Here is a 17,596-nt window from a genome sequence, read left to right on the forward strand (position 1 = left end):
TAATTAAAATTAATTAAGGTTTATAGTTGAGATAAAAAAGTCAATGGCACGAGCGGGATTCGAACACACGATCTTCGGCTAGATAAGCCACTGCTCTACCACTTGAGCTATTACTAAAAACCTTAATTAATTGTAATATATTAATTGGTCAAGAGGACCACAAAATTAGTGAATTTAATAAGTTTAAAATGAAGTATACCAATATTGCTCATATAGGATATTCTGTTGATTTTACAATCTTCAGACTACATCTAGCAGGTATAAGTTCTATTCTAGGAGCAATCAATTTTATCTCTACTATTCTAAATATACGTCCTGCGGGGATAACCTTAGAAAGAACACCTTTATTCGTGTGATCTGTAGGAATCAGCATTATTATTACTATTGTCACTACCTGTACTCGCAGGTGCAATCACTATATTATTAACTGATCATAACTTTGATACTTCATTCTTTGATCCAGTAGGAGGGGGAGACCCTGTACTTTACCAACACTTATTCTGATTTTTTGGTCATCCCGAAGTATATATTCTAATTTTACCAGGATTTGGCCTAATTTCTCATATTATTAGAAAGGAAAGAGGAAAAAATGAAACCTTTGGCCCTTTAGGTATAATTTATGCTATATTAGCAATTGGAATTTTAGGATTTATCGTATGAGCACATCATATATTTACAGTAGGAATAGATGTAGATACACGAGCATATTTCACTTCTGCAACTATAATCATTGCTGTACCTACAGGTATTAAAATCTTCAGTTGACTCGCCACTTTACATGGACGCCACTTGAGCTATTACTAAAAACCTTAATTAATTGTAATATATTAATTGGTCAAGCGGACCACGAAATTAGTGAATTTAATGATTTAAAATGAAGTATACTTCACTAAAGCTCTCCGTGGCCATTTCATTTGTCGTCGAGAATCAATCCGATTACACGACATTTGAAAAATGGCAAAACGGAGGGAAAATTTGAAAGGTGGGGTTGAGATGAGAAGTTGTTGTCCGAGTGGATCAAGGTCACGATAGCTCAAGTAATAGAGCGTATCTAGCTAAAAACCTTAATTAATTGTAATATTGGTCAAGCGGACCACAAAATTAGGAATTTACTGTGTATAATGTCCTCTGTTAGCTAAAACCTCTGTGCATCTGTTAGGTATACTGTTAATAATGTTGTCACTAGAATTTAACTCCGTAGATGTTGTAACGCTGCACTCAGTTGTTACAGGTCAACTGGCTGCGGATGGTGATCTAAAAGCCTTCTCCTCAACTCATCCCACATGTGCTCAAAGGGATTGAGGTCTGGAGACAATGGGGAAAGCGGCAGATGGGAAATTCCAAGGTTTTCTAAACATAGACAACTCTGTCTCTAGGAGGTCTGGCATTGTCGTCCAGAAATTGAAGATACCTGCCATAGAGATCCCTGATAATTTCTTGGACATAACAGACTGCGGTGAGGTTGCCCTGAACAATTTGGAGTCCAGTTCATCCTCCAGTGTAAATCCCAGCCCAGACCATTAAACTGCATCCTCCAAACTGAAGGGAGCATGAACTGGGGTATTATAGGCATCTTCTGTTCTCAGTAGCCTCTTCGTTGCATGCTATCACAAACAGACAGAAACATAACTCATCAAAAAGCATGACAACTTTCCAATTGGTGTTCTCTTCTAGGCACTTGCTGCCCCATATTCTCCTGAGTTGCTGGTAGAGGGCTGTTGCTGCAGGTTGTTTCAAAGGGGCATAAATGGGAGACCAACTTCCCACAAACGTTTCCTAATCATTTATGTCGATAAAGGCCTCTCCAAAACATCTTGTACTTAATTTAGGATCTGGCAGGCACTATGGAAAGGGTTCTGTCTTGCAAGCAATGAGAATACTTCTGTCCTCCCTTAGCGTTGTAATGCGCTGAGATCCACTACCTAGGCCAACTATTGGCACTTCCAATCTCTCAGAATCGGGCTAAAGCCCAGGTGACCACGCTCTGAGACACGGCAACTGCCTCTGCACTATCCATGGTATTATTGTCCTCGATGACTCATTCTCACAATGAAAAATTATTCAGCAAACTTCTGGTATAAGATGATGTTTTTCCATGGTTAAAGAGAATACAACTGGATTAAAATGGGCAAAAGATGAGAAATCTACAAAATGAGTAATTAAACTCACTAATTTCGTGGTCCGCTTGACCAATTAATATCTTTCAATTAATTAAGATTTTTAGTCGAGATAAAAAAGTCAGTGTCACGAGCTGGATTCGAACCTACGACCTCCGGCTAGATACGCCACTGCTCTACCACTTGAGCTATCGTTACCTCGATCCACTCGGACACTAACTTCCCATCTCAACCCCACCTTTTGAATTTTCCCTCCTTTTGGCCATTTTTCAAAAAAATGAGTAATCTTCATGTTTAATATTCTTAAAAAAATCTGTTATTAAAATGAGGATTAACCTTTGTTTTTTGTTTGTATTTTCTATTTTGTTTTATCCAACTAACAAGAACATATCGGTTAAAAAAATTAATTAAAACTAATATAATAAGAGCAAATTAGGAATATCCCTATTCATTTTTGAGCAGTTTATTTAAAATCTAGGTGGTTGATTATTTCTTGAACTAAAAACAGCAATTACACTTTGCACCATATATTTCAATTTCATTGCTTGAAATTAATCATTGATTTCACAAATCAAGGAAACATAGAGTTAATAAGAAAACTCAATCATTATTTTCTTTAACTATTAAAAGGCAACTGGTAATTTTAATTCAGGCTACACAATAATTTTTCAAAATCAAATATACAATGAAAAACAATTCTTTCTCTCACACTGCTTTTAAATTGGATGTATAAAAAGACACATGGCACTGAAAAAATATGAAAATGACGGCAGTGCAACTGATGAAGGGGTTTTGGAGGTAATGAGAGACAAGTGAATTCTATTGTTGGCACCTGCAGCAGTTCAGTCCCACGCCTCGTCAACGCTTAAAAGGACTTTTACTGCAGTAATCACCCTCGATAGCTGCTAGATCGTACTGGATTAGAGGAAAAGCTACCAATTAACAACCCCCTTCTTCATGTCATTACGTCGAATTATAATGTTCCTTCACATCCAAACTTTTTCAATTTATTTTTGTTGATAATGCTATTTTTCATTCTTGAAAGATTAAGATCAAAAACAAGATTTTATTACCTTGCTCTGACAATTCTCACTCTCCCATTCACACCAGCAGTCACCTATTATCAATGAAAATTAATTTATATTTTTATTAGTGAAAGTAGTTTTTATACAATCAGATATTTTTCATTATCATAATACAAAAATGGCATCAAGGTTTAAAGGGTAAAAGGAAACTTTAACTTAACAAACCGCTTATATAGCTAAAGAGGAAGAAAAACAAAACATATGTTCACTAATTAATTCAATATTTTAGATGTAGAAAATATAAATTTAACTGAAATATCTATATGGAATAGTTTAGTTTGATTAAAATACTATCATTAATATCAACAAGCGAATAAAGCCACATGTTGCATACTGGCAACTTGTTGCTTTTTCAGTGCTAATGATCTATAATTTTTAATGCAATTCATTTTACCATACCAAAATATTTTCTAATAAAGTTGTGTCAACTTTTATTAAATTGCTTTATTAAAGCAAGTTGAGAATTGTATATTCGATAAAATAAATTAAATTTGATGTGGTATTTTAATTTTTAGTATTTTTGGTGTTGAAAAACAGTAGTTATTAATTAAAATAAATCGAGGGTATAATTTTACTTTAAAAAAAAGCTTCCTTTGGTTCTCTCACTCACTCCCTCTCATTCCTGCCCTATCTATCTCTTTTTCACATTATTTCTTTCTACATCCCTAATAAGTGAATTGTTCCAATTTAATACAGAACGTATATTTTGTATGTTTCTGTTTACATGTATTTAACAAAGTTCGTAGTTAAACGCCAACATCGTAAATTAATTATTTAAAAAAATTAATAGAACTTTTGAATCAAGACCGGAAAGACCGTGCAGTCTTGATGGTTTAGCCTATTAAGGAGCGCCGTAAATGTTCAGTTTAATAATTGTTACTGACAATATTTATTTACACGTAGTTTTCACCCCCGAGGCAAAACGCCGTACTATTTGACAGAACTATTTGATGATGTGGAATGAAGTCTTCGCGGAAAAACAAAAAGAAGAAAAAAGGGAGAGTGAGAGAGAGAACGAGAATGATAGAGTGATTGTATATACAAAAGAGTGGATATAAGGAAAATATTATAGACAGAAAGAGAAAGAGAGTGAGGAATATAAGAAATATTGAGTAAATGAAACATTTAAAAAAATTATTTAAACTAATTGTTAAATTACAAACTTATACTTTATACATAGGCTGTATACAATCTATAACAACAAATTATGTCCATGCTCTCCCCTCCATGCTAGAGGCAGGAAAGCGAGAACGGATAGTTCAGTCTAGCCTAGGCATTGGAAGAAAAACAATAAGAAAAAATCCAGCTGAAAGCCAGTCAAATCAGATTTATATCCACTTTGATTTTTATTAATATCAATTATTTCTGTTGTGTGGCCCATTTTCATTTATGGTTTTTGTTTGGTATTTTCCATTTTGGTTATCAAGGTTGATTATTTTAATTTTGCCCCTCAGGCCCATATTATTCCCATAGTACCTAATTATTCTTATATTGTTAGTTTGCAAGCAAAGGTTCATGTTTTGGTGTTTTATATTTTTTATATAACGTATCTTGGTTCATAAGGAAATACATTTTTGTTTTAAAAGAAACAAAATAGAGGTGTCCCTCTGCAATTGTGTTCATATTTTATTTCAAATCAAAATTCCTTTGATTTTGAGGCAGATCAATGGCCTCAAGGGGGTTAATCAAACCTTAAAAGACGGAATATACTCATTCCTTAAAGGACCCACAATAAATTATAATATTATTGTATATTTAATATGTAAAATTAGCAGATTGCAATGCTGGGACGCAGGTGTTGCTGTAAGTATTGTAGTCAGCACTCTCTCCCACCTGAGCAAAATTCCTTGTTGTGTTGAAGAAAAATTGTCTTTATTTTAAAAACATATTATTCATAGTCTAGATTCCACTGAATGAACATCAGTACAGGCTAAGTCCCAGTGTAACTCTTAAAATAAAGTTTTTAAAAACTTAATAATAACAAGAAGTTATATACAGGGTATGTCATTTTTTAACGCACCATTGGAAAATCAACGCGGGTGCATTTAAATCTGACTCGAGGCTTATTTCCTTTGATTAATACGTTAATAAAAGAAAGTGAGTCAATTTTCGGTGCACCATAGGAAAATCAACGTTAGTGAGTCTAATTATGACTCGGCACATTTTATTTTGTTAGTCTCGTACCAAAAAAAATAGGAGAGTCACTTTTCGACGCATCATTCGTTAAAATTAGTTTTAGTAGGTTGGAAGGAAAATAAACAAAACCAGTATTATTAAAACATTATTCAAACACCATGTAAAAATTTAAAAAACAATTCTTCACAAATTAAACTGATGAAGGTTTAAGAGTATTTTTTTCGTCCGATCATCGTTTTACGATAGACTAGGCTACTGTGTTGCAGCAAATGGAGGTCTGTTCGAACAATTATTATAATGATTTTGAACATTTTTGATTTGCTAACAAAGGAGATAGTTACATTTATTGAATTTTTTTACTTTACCAAAAAAAAAGGAGATTGTTATATTTATGTAATTTTTTTACTTTACCAGAAAAAAATACTCTTAAACCTTAATCAAATTAATTTGTGAAGAATTTTTTAAAAAATTTTTACATTGAATAATGTTTTAATAATATTGGTTTTGTTTATTTTCCTTCCAACCTAATAAAATTAGTTTATAACGAATTGTGCGTCGAAAAGTGACGCCTATTTTTTGGTACGAGACTAACAAAATAAAATGTGCCGAGTCATAATTAGCCGCACCAACCTTGATTTTCCTATGGTGCACCGAAAATTGACTCACTTACTTTTTTTAATGTTAAAATCAAAAGAAATTGGCCTTGAGTCAGATTTAAACGCACCCACGTTGATTTTCCAATGGTGCACCGAAAACTGACTCACTTTCTTTTATTCACGTATTAATCAAAGGAAATAAGCCGCACCCACGTTGATTTTCCAATGGTGCACCGAAAACTGACTCACTTTCCTTTATTCACGTATTAATCAAAGGAAATAAGCCTCGAGTCAGATTTAAACGCACTCGCGTTGATTTTCCAATGGTGCGTCAAAAAATGACTCACCCTGAATAAGTATATATGTTGTAAGAGTGGATTTTCCGTTGAATTCCAGTATCAACTTCGAAATTCACCACAACATACGTTTTTAAAAAGACCATATTTGTTAATGTTTGGGAATTATAATTTTGGGAGTAATAGTACCAAATCTTGATTATGGAGATATGTTACTAGAAAGCTTGACGAAGGGAATGAGTTTTTTTTATATAGTTATATTATATATTATAGTTTTATATATTATATATTATATTATATTTTCTATATTATTATATTTTATATATTATAGTTTTTTGCCACATTATAACATTAAAGCCTGATATGAATTATATCGAGCTAATTACACGTTTAATGTGCACTCTTTTAAATGAAACTGTACTTTGGTTGTTTTTAGTTGGCAGCACTGGAATAAGCAGTAGAAAACAATCGGAAACGACGAAATTGCATTGCACCGCTACTGCTTTTGTCTAAGATATCATTATAGAAGCTGTTAGAGTTACCAAAAAACTTTCGCTATGCACGTTTATTAAAGAAATTAATTTTATGGTTAACTAATCTGGAATTAGTATTGTAATTTACGGAAAAATAGTAAAAATATGCATGATTATTTATCAATGAAACACATTCGTCATTTATTTCATTCCACGTTCTTCCTCGACGGTGATTTGTCAAGTGAATCCGTTTGGAACAGGGATATCCACATCGTTCATCAATTATTTTTAGTTCCCCCCTCGATAAAAAGCCCATTGTCAAAAAATAATAACGGAAAGGTGCTACGGAGGCAATTGGACAGAACGGCTCCCTAATAGTTTTAAAATTGCGTTTCCCCAGGTGTACACCATGTCGAAGCGATGTACGTTTATCATGCGAAGGATGGAAAGTTTATTTCTTAACTTTTTTTTCGGTGAAAGGAGGCACGCGTCTCAGGGCAAGAACAAACAATTTCAGTAGTGAGTGGAAAAAGCTTTTAGTGGTAAAAAACTGTTAACGGCCGTAGAGCAGGTGGCGATATAAAATATTCAAAATGGTACTTTTCTTTCTGTTGTACTTAAAACTACTAATATTTCTAAGCGCTTAGAAGAACACACTTCTTATTTCATAAAAGATACCTCAAAAGTGCTTTTTCATAATTTCACAATACTAAACTTTCTACAAATCTGGCAAACAAACCTAGCGAGGATAACCAGACCAAAAAATGTAGGTAACGACCAAGATTAATCACACAACAAAGAACCCGGAAAAATGTAACCATTTAATATATAATAATTCCTAAGCTGATGATGAGAGATACTATTTTGTGCAAAGTTCAAAAACAACAATTATTACACATTGTACTTTTCGAAAGACAGCTGAGATACATGCAGGAAATTAACGTAGGTTTTTGCTCCTAGATAGTCTTGAGTTGAGTAAAAATTATTTATTCAGATATTTTCGATTTTTTATATATTCAATCGACCAAACAAATCAAAAAGACAGAATTATCTTATTTCGACTAAAGACTGAAATGAAGAACAATGATTTGCACAATCCTTTTTAAAAAGATAGTTCCTACTCACAGTAAGGTGTTTTGCAACGATCAGGATTTCGAGCCCTTTAGCTCATCATCAGTTGAAGGACTTCCACGACCACGTCTCTCGACATAAATTGCAAACGTGAACCGGCTGATACCCCCGCCAACGCGACGTTCCAATTAACAACTGGATTTTTAATGGCGCTCAATTTGAACGTGCGAAAAGCGGAAATTATAAAAATTATTTGTGTTATAATTTCCGCTTTTCGCACGTTCAAATTCAGCGCCATTAAAAAACCAGCTTCTCATTGGAACGTCGCGTTGGTGGGGGTATCACCGGTTCACGTTTGCAATTCATGTCGAGAGACGTGGTTGTAGAAGTCCTTCAACTGATGATGAGCTAAAGGGCTCGAAATCCGGATCATTGCAAAACAACTTACTGTGAGTAGGAACTATCTATTTAAAAAGGATGAAAACCACACTCACTCCATCATTTATCATTTCTATGATTTGCACATTTTAAACTGTCAAGAAGTTCTCTTACGAGCCATTTATTTATCACTTTAGTCATCTCAGACCTATACAAATCCCGTGGGACCGATTAAAGAATAAGAGAAATTCATTGTTTCCTACAACACCCTGTCCTGAAAATGAAAGAAGTCTGCAAGTCTGACCGCGACGTCATCTTAAACTGCTATTTAAAACTGTCATCTTTTCATTACCCTTTAAATCTGAAACTTCCTTAAAATACGGCAAGTATAATAGTGTAATTTTATTTTATAGGCTGTTAACTATGATTTAAAATGCAATTTTTTTTCACCGGGAAATTCAGAAGGCTCTTAGCAAACTAAGCTTTTTACGGTTTTAAGCCAAAACGTCTTATTCTATATAAAAATAAACGAGAACGTCATGAACTACGAAGAATCGGGCAAACGGTAAATGATCAAAATTGAAAATAAACATCAACGGAATTAATATAATTTTCTTACTTGGCAAACATTGCTCGAACATGGCTGGAGCCGGCCCGGTAAATGAACTATTGTACAAATGTTATCTTTCAATCAACATTTTCCGTCAATCGACATGGCCCTGAGTCTTGAAAACTTTCCTCAATATCCCAGCGATATAGTTTGATGAAATTTTTTTTAATACAGGCAAGCAAATATGTAATTTACTCCTTATTTGATCCTTTTTCTTATATTCTTTTTATATTTGTCTCTTTCTAAGACTTACAAATCTGGGATGGACTTGGGATGGAAATCACGTCCATTCTTCAAACGCCGTTAATTTTATAATCCACTTTATCCTTCAGTTTTAATAATTTGATTTGTTTTCAACTCCTTGATAGAAAATAATTACATTATTGTTAATCACATAACTTTCAGAATTGCCTCAAATCAAACTTCTTTTAGCAACGGTTGCATATTTTACAATAAGCATACAATATATATAAGAGAGAGAGAGAGAGAGAAGGATAAAGAGTGAGGAACAAAAAGATGGATTGACAAAGAAATAAAGACAGACAGAAAAGGAGAGAGAGAGAGAGAGAGAGAGAGAGAGAGAGAGAGAGAGAGAGAGAGAGAGAGAGAGAGAGAGAGAGACAAAAAAAGACCCAAATAAGAGAAATAGATAAAAATATACATTACATACTATACATAATAAGAGGAGTCAAAAGGTGAAATTAAGAAAAAGGGAAAAGTGAGAGTGAAAGTAGGAAATAATTCGTGAGTAAGTAAGTTGTGCAATAATTAGACTTGTCCATTAGGTATTTAATACGAAAAATATATGTTGTATGTTTATGTTAATATTTCTATCATAAAATTCGTAGTTAAAAACCCAAATCGTAAATAAACTATCAAAATAAATTAATATAGCTTCTATTTCACGGGGTGGACCAGAACGACCGAGCAGTCTTGACGGTTTAGTCTATTAAGGAGCGCCGTACTTTGTGACAGTTTAGTTCAACAATTGTTCCTGTCAATGTTTATTTACACGAAATTCAGCAACCTCGAGGAAAAGCTGGATATTTAAAAACACCCAACTTTTCAGAATTGCGAATTTAAAATTTATCGTTCAAGTAATTGATGGTGTGTAATCTTGTCTTCGCGGAAAGACAAAAAAAATTGTGGTAAAGGTTTGTCATTGTATTTGCAGTTCAAAATTAAAATTTAATATAGTAAATAAGTTTTTAAAAATTTTCCATCATATAAGGAAGTAGGTAATTTATATGTATATATTTATTATTATTGAATTAGTTTCAATAAAATATCAGTAATTCTTTGAAGTGTTATATGCTGTATAAATATAACATTTATAACTAATGGAATATTTTATAAGTGGTTTACATTTAATAATGCAATACTATGTAAAATGATTATTTGGAAATCATGAGATGCTGTCTGGTGTGATGTATGTTTCAGAAAAACATTTTCTTTATCGTGCCAACGTTCGATCTTTATTGAGATCATCTTCAGGGCCTGGGATTTACAAACATTGTTTAAATTTAACAAATACATGTAGGATGTGGAAAAGTGAATTTATACATTGTAAAAAATATTTTTTGTATTCAATTTTCGTATTTCTACTCACTCAAAGTGTTTGTTTTCTGCGTAATTGTGACATTCTAGCGTGTCGTGTTGAGAGTGCCAGTGATATATTGCTGTTTTATGTTTATATTCCTTGGATTTTGAAGGGGGGAAGGAAGTCGGTATAGAAAGACATTTTTGTATAAGGAGTCGGCTTCTTTGAGGTGAAAAGAGCCGACGATGGGAAAAAACGTTGGTAATGGCTCGGCCAGATTATCCTTTCAGGATTATATAGACGGGGATAATTAGGAAAAGTAAAGCTATATATGTTGAAAAATTAGACTATGTAAAAATGTTTTATGTGTGGAATGTGATGAATGTTTTATATGTTATATTATATGTTTTGTGTGAAATGTGATGATATATGTATGTTATCGATATTGAATTTGATTAATGATATTGGCGTAGCTGCGACTGAGTTTACATGTGTATGTTCTGTAATTGTTGTTGTGTTTATCTCTGTTGATGTAAACCATTTCTACAAAGTTACGTTTATACGTTTATAAGTTATGTTTCTTTTGTTCTAAGCACCACCCAATTATGTAAAATATTTTATTCATTTAACAACATAATTTAGCATTGCTTTTATGCTTAATTTGTTCACGTTAAATATTTGCTTTTAATTTTCAATAAAGTACAATTTTGGTTAGTTAAAATAAATATCTATAAAGATTTTTTTTCGGTTCACTGCTAGGTTGAGAAATAGCGTTTGAGAGTAAATTGTGAAGAAGACGAGGGTTGAATATAATAAATACAGAGAGGTATGAATATTTTTATATTCAGTCACGGTTTTTAAGGCTTCCATATTATGGTGGGAATAATTTTTGTTTAGAGAGAGAGAGAGAGAGAGAGAGAGAGAGAGAGAGAGAGAGAGAGAGAGAGAAAAAATAATGGAAAAGATAGAGATAGGAGAAAGGCTGGGACAAGAAGAGAGAAATTTCGCTCTCTCTTTAATTTTGTAAATTAAATTAAAATAAGATATTAATTTTTTTAACAACCTTTATCACTTGTTTATGAAAATTTATATCATCTGATCTTGTGTTTTGTTGCTTTGTGAGCATTTTCATAAAATGTACTTTTACGAAATGCCAACAGCTGTGTTTTTCATGCAATTAATATATATAAGTTTATATGGCAAATGTAAAATATTCTCAACTGGGGCCAAACTTGATGATGTGCCTTACTCTTCAAACTTTCTAGTCGTTATTTTCAATCAGAAAGCGATTCCTGAGTGCACTGGTACACTTATAACTACTAGAGATGTTATGACTTTGTGCAAGTACTCAAGAGATGTTTTCTCGTGGACTGTCGAGTCGGCTTTGGAGAGATTTCCATTCAGACAAAAGCGAAATGTGGTAAAGTACACGCTGGAGACTGATCTGCACGTGACTACTGGAATTAGGATTGACAGCCATTTCGAAGTTGGCCCTCGGCGTTTGTCGAGGCCGGTGATCCTCGATAAAACTCTTTTTAAAATATCCTGGAATTTCTTTGCCAGATCTATACAACAATGCGGCCTCTTGGTGTACAATATAAACGACGGAGATTCCTACGCGAGTAACAGGTTCAAAGCGGACCACTATTTTGGCCAATGTTTGGCGCACAGACTGCTTGATCGAGACACATACTGTATACTGTTCAAAAATATCAGCGTCCCGCATTGGTCCTCCGGGTCCCCTTTTTTCTGCAAAGAGTACTTTTTTGGCATGTTTTGGAAGTCGAACGCAACCAGCGATGGTTATGCCGGATTGTGGCTTATTGATGAGGAACTAGACTTTTTTCTCCCCGACGATGACGAACTAGTCGATAAGTCGATATTGAAACATGACGGGGCCAATCAATTTTCAGTATGCCTAGCACTTTTACTGGCAGTTCTAATTCTCTGATACCGCAAATACTGCAACGAAGAAATCGATAATTTAACTTATGAAGACGGTTATAAAAAAATCTAGATATTTCGATTAGAAAAACGTCATCATTCTATTCTTTAATAACAAACTTCGTATTTGGATTAGGTTTAAATATATTTGTAAAAGGTTGACATAACAGTAACAAAGCTATTTGTCACCAAAAGTCCTTACCAAAAGTACCACATGGAAACACTTTCAGGTCCGATATAATTAATTATTATTAAAAATTATTTTTAATATACAGTGTCTATTATTTAAATTATTTAAACATTTGGTTGTGACAATGTTGTTATTACTGGAGTATTTTTATGCAAAACATGGTCGATTTTATTTTCTTCGGAGGGACTTGAGTCAAACTTCGAAACTTAATTGTTTGTGTTATCAATAATTAAATACTTACTGTATTTAATAGGCCGCCCTTTGTCAACTTTAATATCACGGAGGTGAACTTGAAGCGATTTTTTTTTCAATAAGCAGTAATATTGTCAAATTTTCGTCTGGTAACATATTTCAACACGAGAAATAAATTCACACCAAAACATATATTTATTTATGATTTAAATTTAAGTAATTTTAGAATCATAATGTTTAAACAATATGTCAAATAGCTTTTAAGCGAGTAATGAACGATGATTAAATATTAAAGATTTCTTGGAATTTAGGAACGTATATTTGACTTTGTATTTCTAATTATGTACATACAATATATGTTGAAAATGATGTAAATAATACCACTGCATTAAGTAAATAGAGTCCATTAAATTCACATCAATATGCATATAGATTACTTTTAAATCTGTTATTTGTCACTTGATATGCTAAATTAACTTAACATCAGTTTTTCTTTTACGTTAAAATATATAATAATAATACAAACAAATTGAAAGTAATATTAAACTCTCTATACTCACATTTTGTCTAATTAAAGTGGTGTTGCTCACAGTTTAATTAATTAAACTGTGGGGAGCGTTAATTTTACTAAATTACACTGTTTGAACGTCTGGTTGGAAATAGTCTGTTTTGTTATACATTGTTCACTGTTAATAATTAAAATTATTTTGAATTAATCTTTATAAAATCTTAACAATGCTGAATAAGCTTTTCTAAGCTCAACGTATTCAAGCTGTTTTAATAGTAAATTTGGTTGAATTATGTTCTGAGTCAACTTTTCGCTAAGTGAAAGCTCCTTTCATTCTAAAGTTTATTCAAATAAACTATTCTGAAAACAAATTTTACTAAATTCAACTTTTTTCAACGTATACTTTTCTAAAGTTATGCTGTTTTACGACAAATGTGATTGATTGATTTTGTCTCAATTAATCTGCTTTAAAGCAAACCATATGAATAAAATTGATTTCTTATATTTAAAGTCTTAAAATTGTTTATTCATTTCTTGCTTTCTGTACAGATATCTACTCAATTAAGTCAATTAAGCTTAGAGTAGGTTACCCAAAAGGGCATTGTAGGAGAAAAAGATAATTTTAGGCCGTAATTTAAAAACAGGTGTTTTAGAGTGTATCAAGTTGGAGGTTGAGAAAAAAGAGATTTTCACAAAAGCTTTTCTATTGCTCCTTCGGGGAAAATAACTTTACTCCCAAAATGCTCTGTAACCAGGCTGTTCTCGCCATCCAACTACAATCTCAAAATTGAGAATAATTTGAAAAGAAAAATGAGCTTTTCGTACTTCTTGTGAGGACTTCTCCATGTATGGAGTGTGTTTTTTAATTTATTTATTCTTATTCTCATCCTAACTCCAACAGACTAAGGGTGTATATTTTCGAATTGGACCAACATTAGTGTTTTGTTTTGTTTTGTTGCAATGGAGAAATGTGAAATTTAAAATTGGAAATGTTTTCTTTTTGTAATATAATATAAGAACCAAATTTTTCCACAAGTTCGGAGACTTTATAAAATTAAAACAACACAGCCAATAAATAAGTCTGTACGCTTCTATGTGGGATTAAATACTAAGATTTAAGGTATGAGTTAATTACCAAAATTAATTGTAATTAATTATTGGATTATAATTACAAGTTTTTCAAATTATGATCAATATTAGCAAGTCTGTAAATCATATGACTGATCATTAAATCTATTACGTGAAACCATTATGAAAAGCAATCAATTATAATTAATAGCAAAGCTCTCCCGCTTTTACCAGATTCAAACGGATTTTACGTACAGATAATGCTTCCTTTTTTATTGATTTTTATATTAACGATATGAGTTTTTTATTAATAAACTTTCAACTTTGTCCTTACTTATATTTTGCAAAATTAAATGTATGTCTTTGTTGTTCTTTGAATAAGTTTTAACTTCGTCTGAAGTCAATATTGATCAAGATTAATTATTCAGAAATCGTGAGATGCGGTCTGGTGTGATGTAGGTTTCAGAAAAACATTTTCTTTATCGTGCCAACGTTTCGATCTTTATTGAGATCATCTTCAGGGCTCAAAGTGTTTGTCTTCTGTGTAATTGTGCGTGTCGTGTTGAGAGGGCCCACGACACGCAAGAATGGCATAATTACACAGAAGACAAACACTTTGAGCCCTGAAGATGATCTCAATAAAGATCGAAACGTTGGCACGATAAAGAAAATGTTTTTCTGAAACCTACATCACACCAGACTGCATCTCACGATTTCTGAATTATTATCGATTAACGGTCACTAACCACCACAAATTGATCAAGATCATTTGAAGGATAAGTAAATCTAATTCTAATCTAATTAATCTAATTAATTAATTAATTAATTAGTAGTAGTTGCAGTAATACTGCCGAGATGCTGCTACTTCTCCATTATAAATGTATTTATTAGCGTGAATGTTTTGTGTAAATGGACGTGGACGTCGAAGAATATCGAGTACTCCACAAGCCCGTCAAAAGGAAATCAGTCTGACGGATGAATAAAATTCTGTACATAGTGTATGAATGTATTTATTAGCACGAATGGAAGGAAGTCGGTAGGATTATGACCTTTTTATTTAGTTGTAGGGGCAGGACATCAGCCGTGCACCTGTACTCTGAGCTCTGCCAACTGTAGATTAGGTAATCATTTTCTTAGCGTGAGTGGGTATTGTTAGTGAGTCTGTAAATATTGAAGCATTTTTAACAAACCACGTGTGGGATGATAGGAACGAGCAACAAAACACTCTTTTGTTTAGGTAGGAAACAAAATGAAAAGAAGAGTTATAGTGAATGAGATAGAGATAAAGTTGACATGAAACAAAGAAAAATGCGGGAAGCTTATATACGTGAGGTGCCGGCAATGTCCCTAGTAGTTAGCCGGCCGGGGAAAAAAATCAAATACAATGATCCAGTCGTTTAACAATTAATAAGCGTTACTCAATCCATATCAATTCGAACTACCTACCTTCGTAATAACATTTTTAAACTTTGTTATCTAAAACAATACTACATATAGGTCCATAAATATCGGGTATTTTTAGCGTCATAAAACAGTTGGTAGTTTTAGTTGACATCGTCATTGACATTTAAGGTCAGACAAGACCTACCTTCTCCTAGGAGGAAAAACCCGCCCATTTTGAGAACTTTTCTCAAAAACCCTTTAATCGATTTGAATTAAATGTTGTATGTATGTTTGTGAAATGTCAACAAAAGTTATGCTTTACAAAATTTTCATAAAATCAGTAAGAATAATTTTGTCTAGAGTTTGAAGTTTGAAAAAAAAAATGTGATTTTTCCTAAGTTTAAACTTTTTTCTCATAAAGTACACATTAATTTTATAGTTCTTAAACTATAACTATCTTCAATCATTTATGAATTCAGAAAATTCACTATACAATCAGTTAATAAAAGTCATAGAAATGTGTGCTTTTATGCACGAAAAAGTTATTTTTCGGGAGAGGCAAAACAATGAAAATCTCTTAATTCGCGCCGTAAAAATTTTCAGTGTACAATGAATCACGGGCACCCTACGATAGATATTAGTTAAGGTTTTTAGTTGAGATAAAAAAAGTCAGTTTCACGAGTGGGATTCGAATTCACGATCATCGGCTAGATACGCCGCTTCTCTACCACTTGAGCTATCGTGACCTAGATCCACTCGGACACTAACTTTCCATCTCCCGCTCGTGACACTGATTTTTTTATCTCAACTAAAAACCTTAATTAATTGAAAGATATTAGTTGGTCAAACGGACCATTAAAATTAGTGCATTTAATAAATTAAAATGAAGTACACTTCACTAAAGCTCTCCGTGGCCATTTCATTTGTCGTCGAGAATCCAATCCGATTACACGACATTTGAAAAATGGCAAAAAGGAGGGAAAACTCATAAGGTGGGGTTGAGATAGGAAGTTGATGTCCGAGTGGATCGAGGTCACGATAGCTCAAGTGGTAGAGCAGCGGCGTATCTAGCAGAAGATCGTGGGTTCGAATCCCGCTCGTGTCACTGACTTTTTTATCTGAACTAAAAACCTTAATTAATTGAAAGATATTAATTGGTGAAACGGACCACGAAAACTAAAGTAAATACTGATTATTGTACAGTAGACTATCACTGACAGCTTCTAGAGTTTTGTCTTTGTCGCGTTTGCTCGTAATAATTTCCATTGTCGGGTCCTTTTGTAACTGAACCGGTTAAATTCTGTTCTGAAACACTAAACAATTGAATTAACACATTAAAGCATGCAGCAATTTTTAGTTAAAAAACCGCTAAAATAGCCTGAAAATAGAGCACCAAAACTAAAAGTAGTTGGAGGATTCAAGTATATCTTACACTTCTTACATAAGCATTAATTAACTTAATTTCAATAATTTTAAAAAAATACTTTCACCACTCGGAAGGTTTATTTGCATATTAGATTAATTAAATGAAATTAGATGAAGAAAAGCAATTGAATAAATTCTTAAAGCAAAATACAATTTATTTAATTGTGTAACTAATTTGATTAAACTTGAAATTGATGATGGAGATTGTTTCAAATTTACAAGAGAACATGAGTCATTAATGGTAGCTATATGATATAATTATATAAAATAAAATGATGATGAATGAAAAATGTTGATTATTACAATTTATCATAATTAAAAGCTTTTAAAGCTCATTTTTGTCAAGTTTGTAATCATTTCCTTGAATCCTTGATTTTTATCGCAATCAAATCGTGAAAAATACGTTCTAAAGCACTAAAAAATTGATCTTTAATCGCGATAGGTATGTAGAGACCTTTTTTAGCCAAGGAACCGCCAAAAATCAAGAAAATCGAGCTTCAAAGCTTAAAGAATGTAAGAGGATTTGTACGGGAAAGCTGATAAGCTTGTACAGCGCTGGAGGGTTCTCAAAAGTATTCGAATAA

Source organism: Cimex lectularius, unplaced genomic scaffold (assembly GCF_000648675.2).
Source record: "Cimex lectularius strain Harlan isolate CLEC.00 unplaced genomic scaffold, Clec_2.1 scaffold105, whole genome shotgun sequence".
Lineage (NCBI taxonomy): Eukaryota > Metazoa > Arthropoda > Insecta > Hemiptera > Cimicidae > Cimex > Cimex lectularius.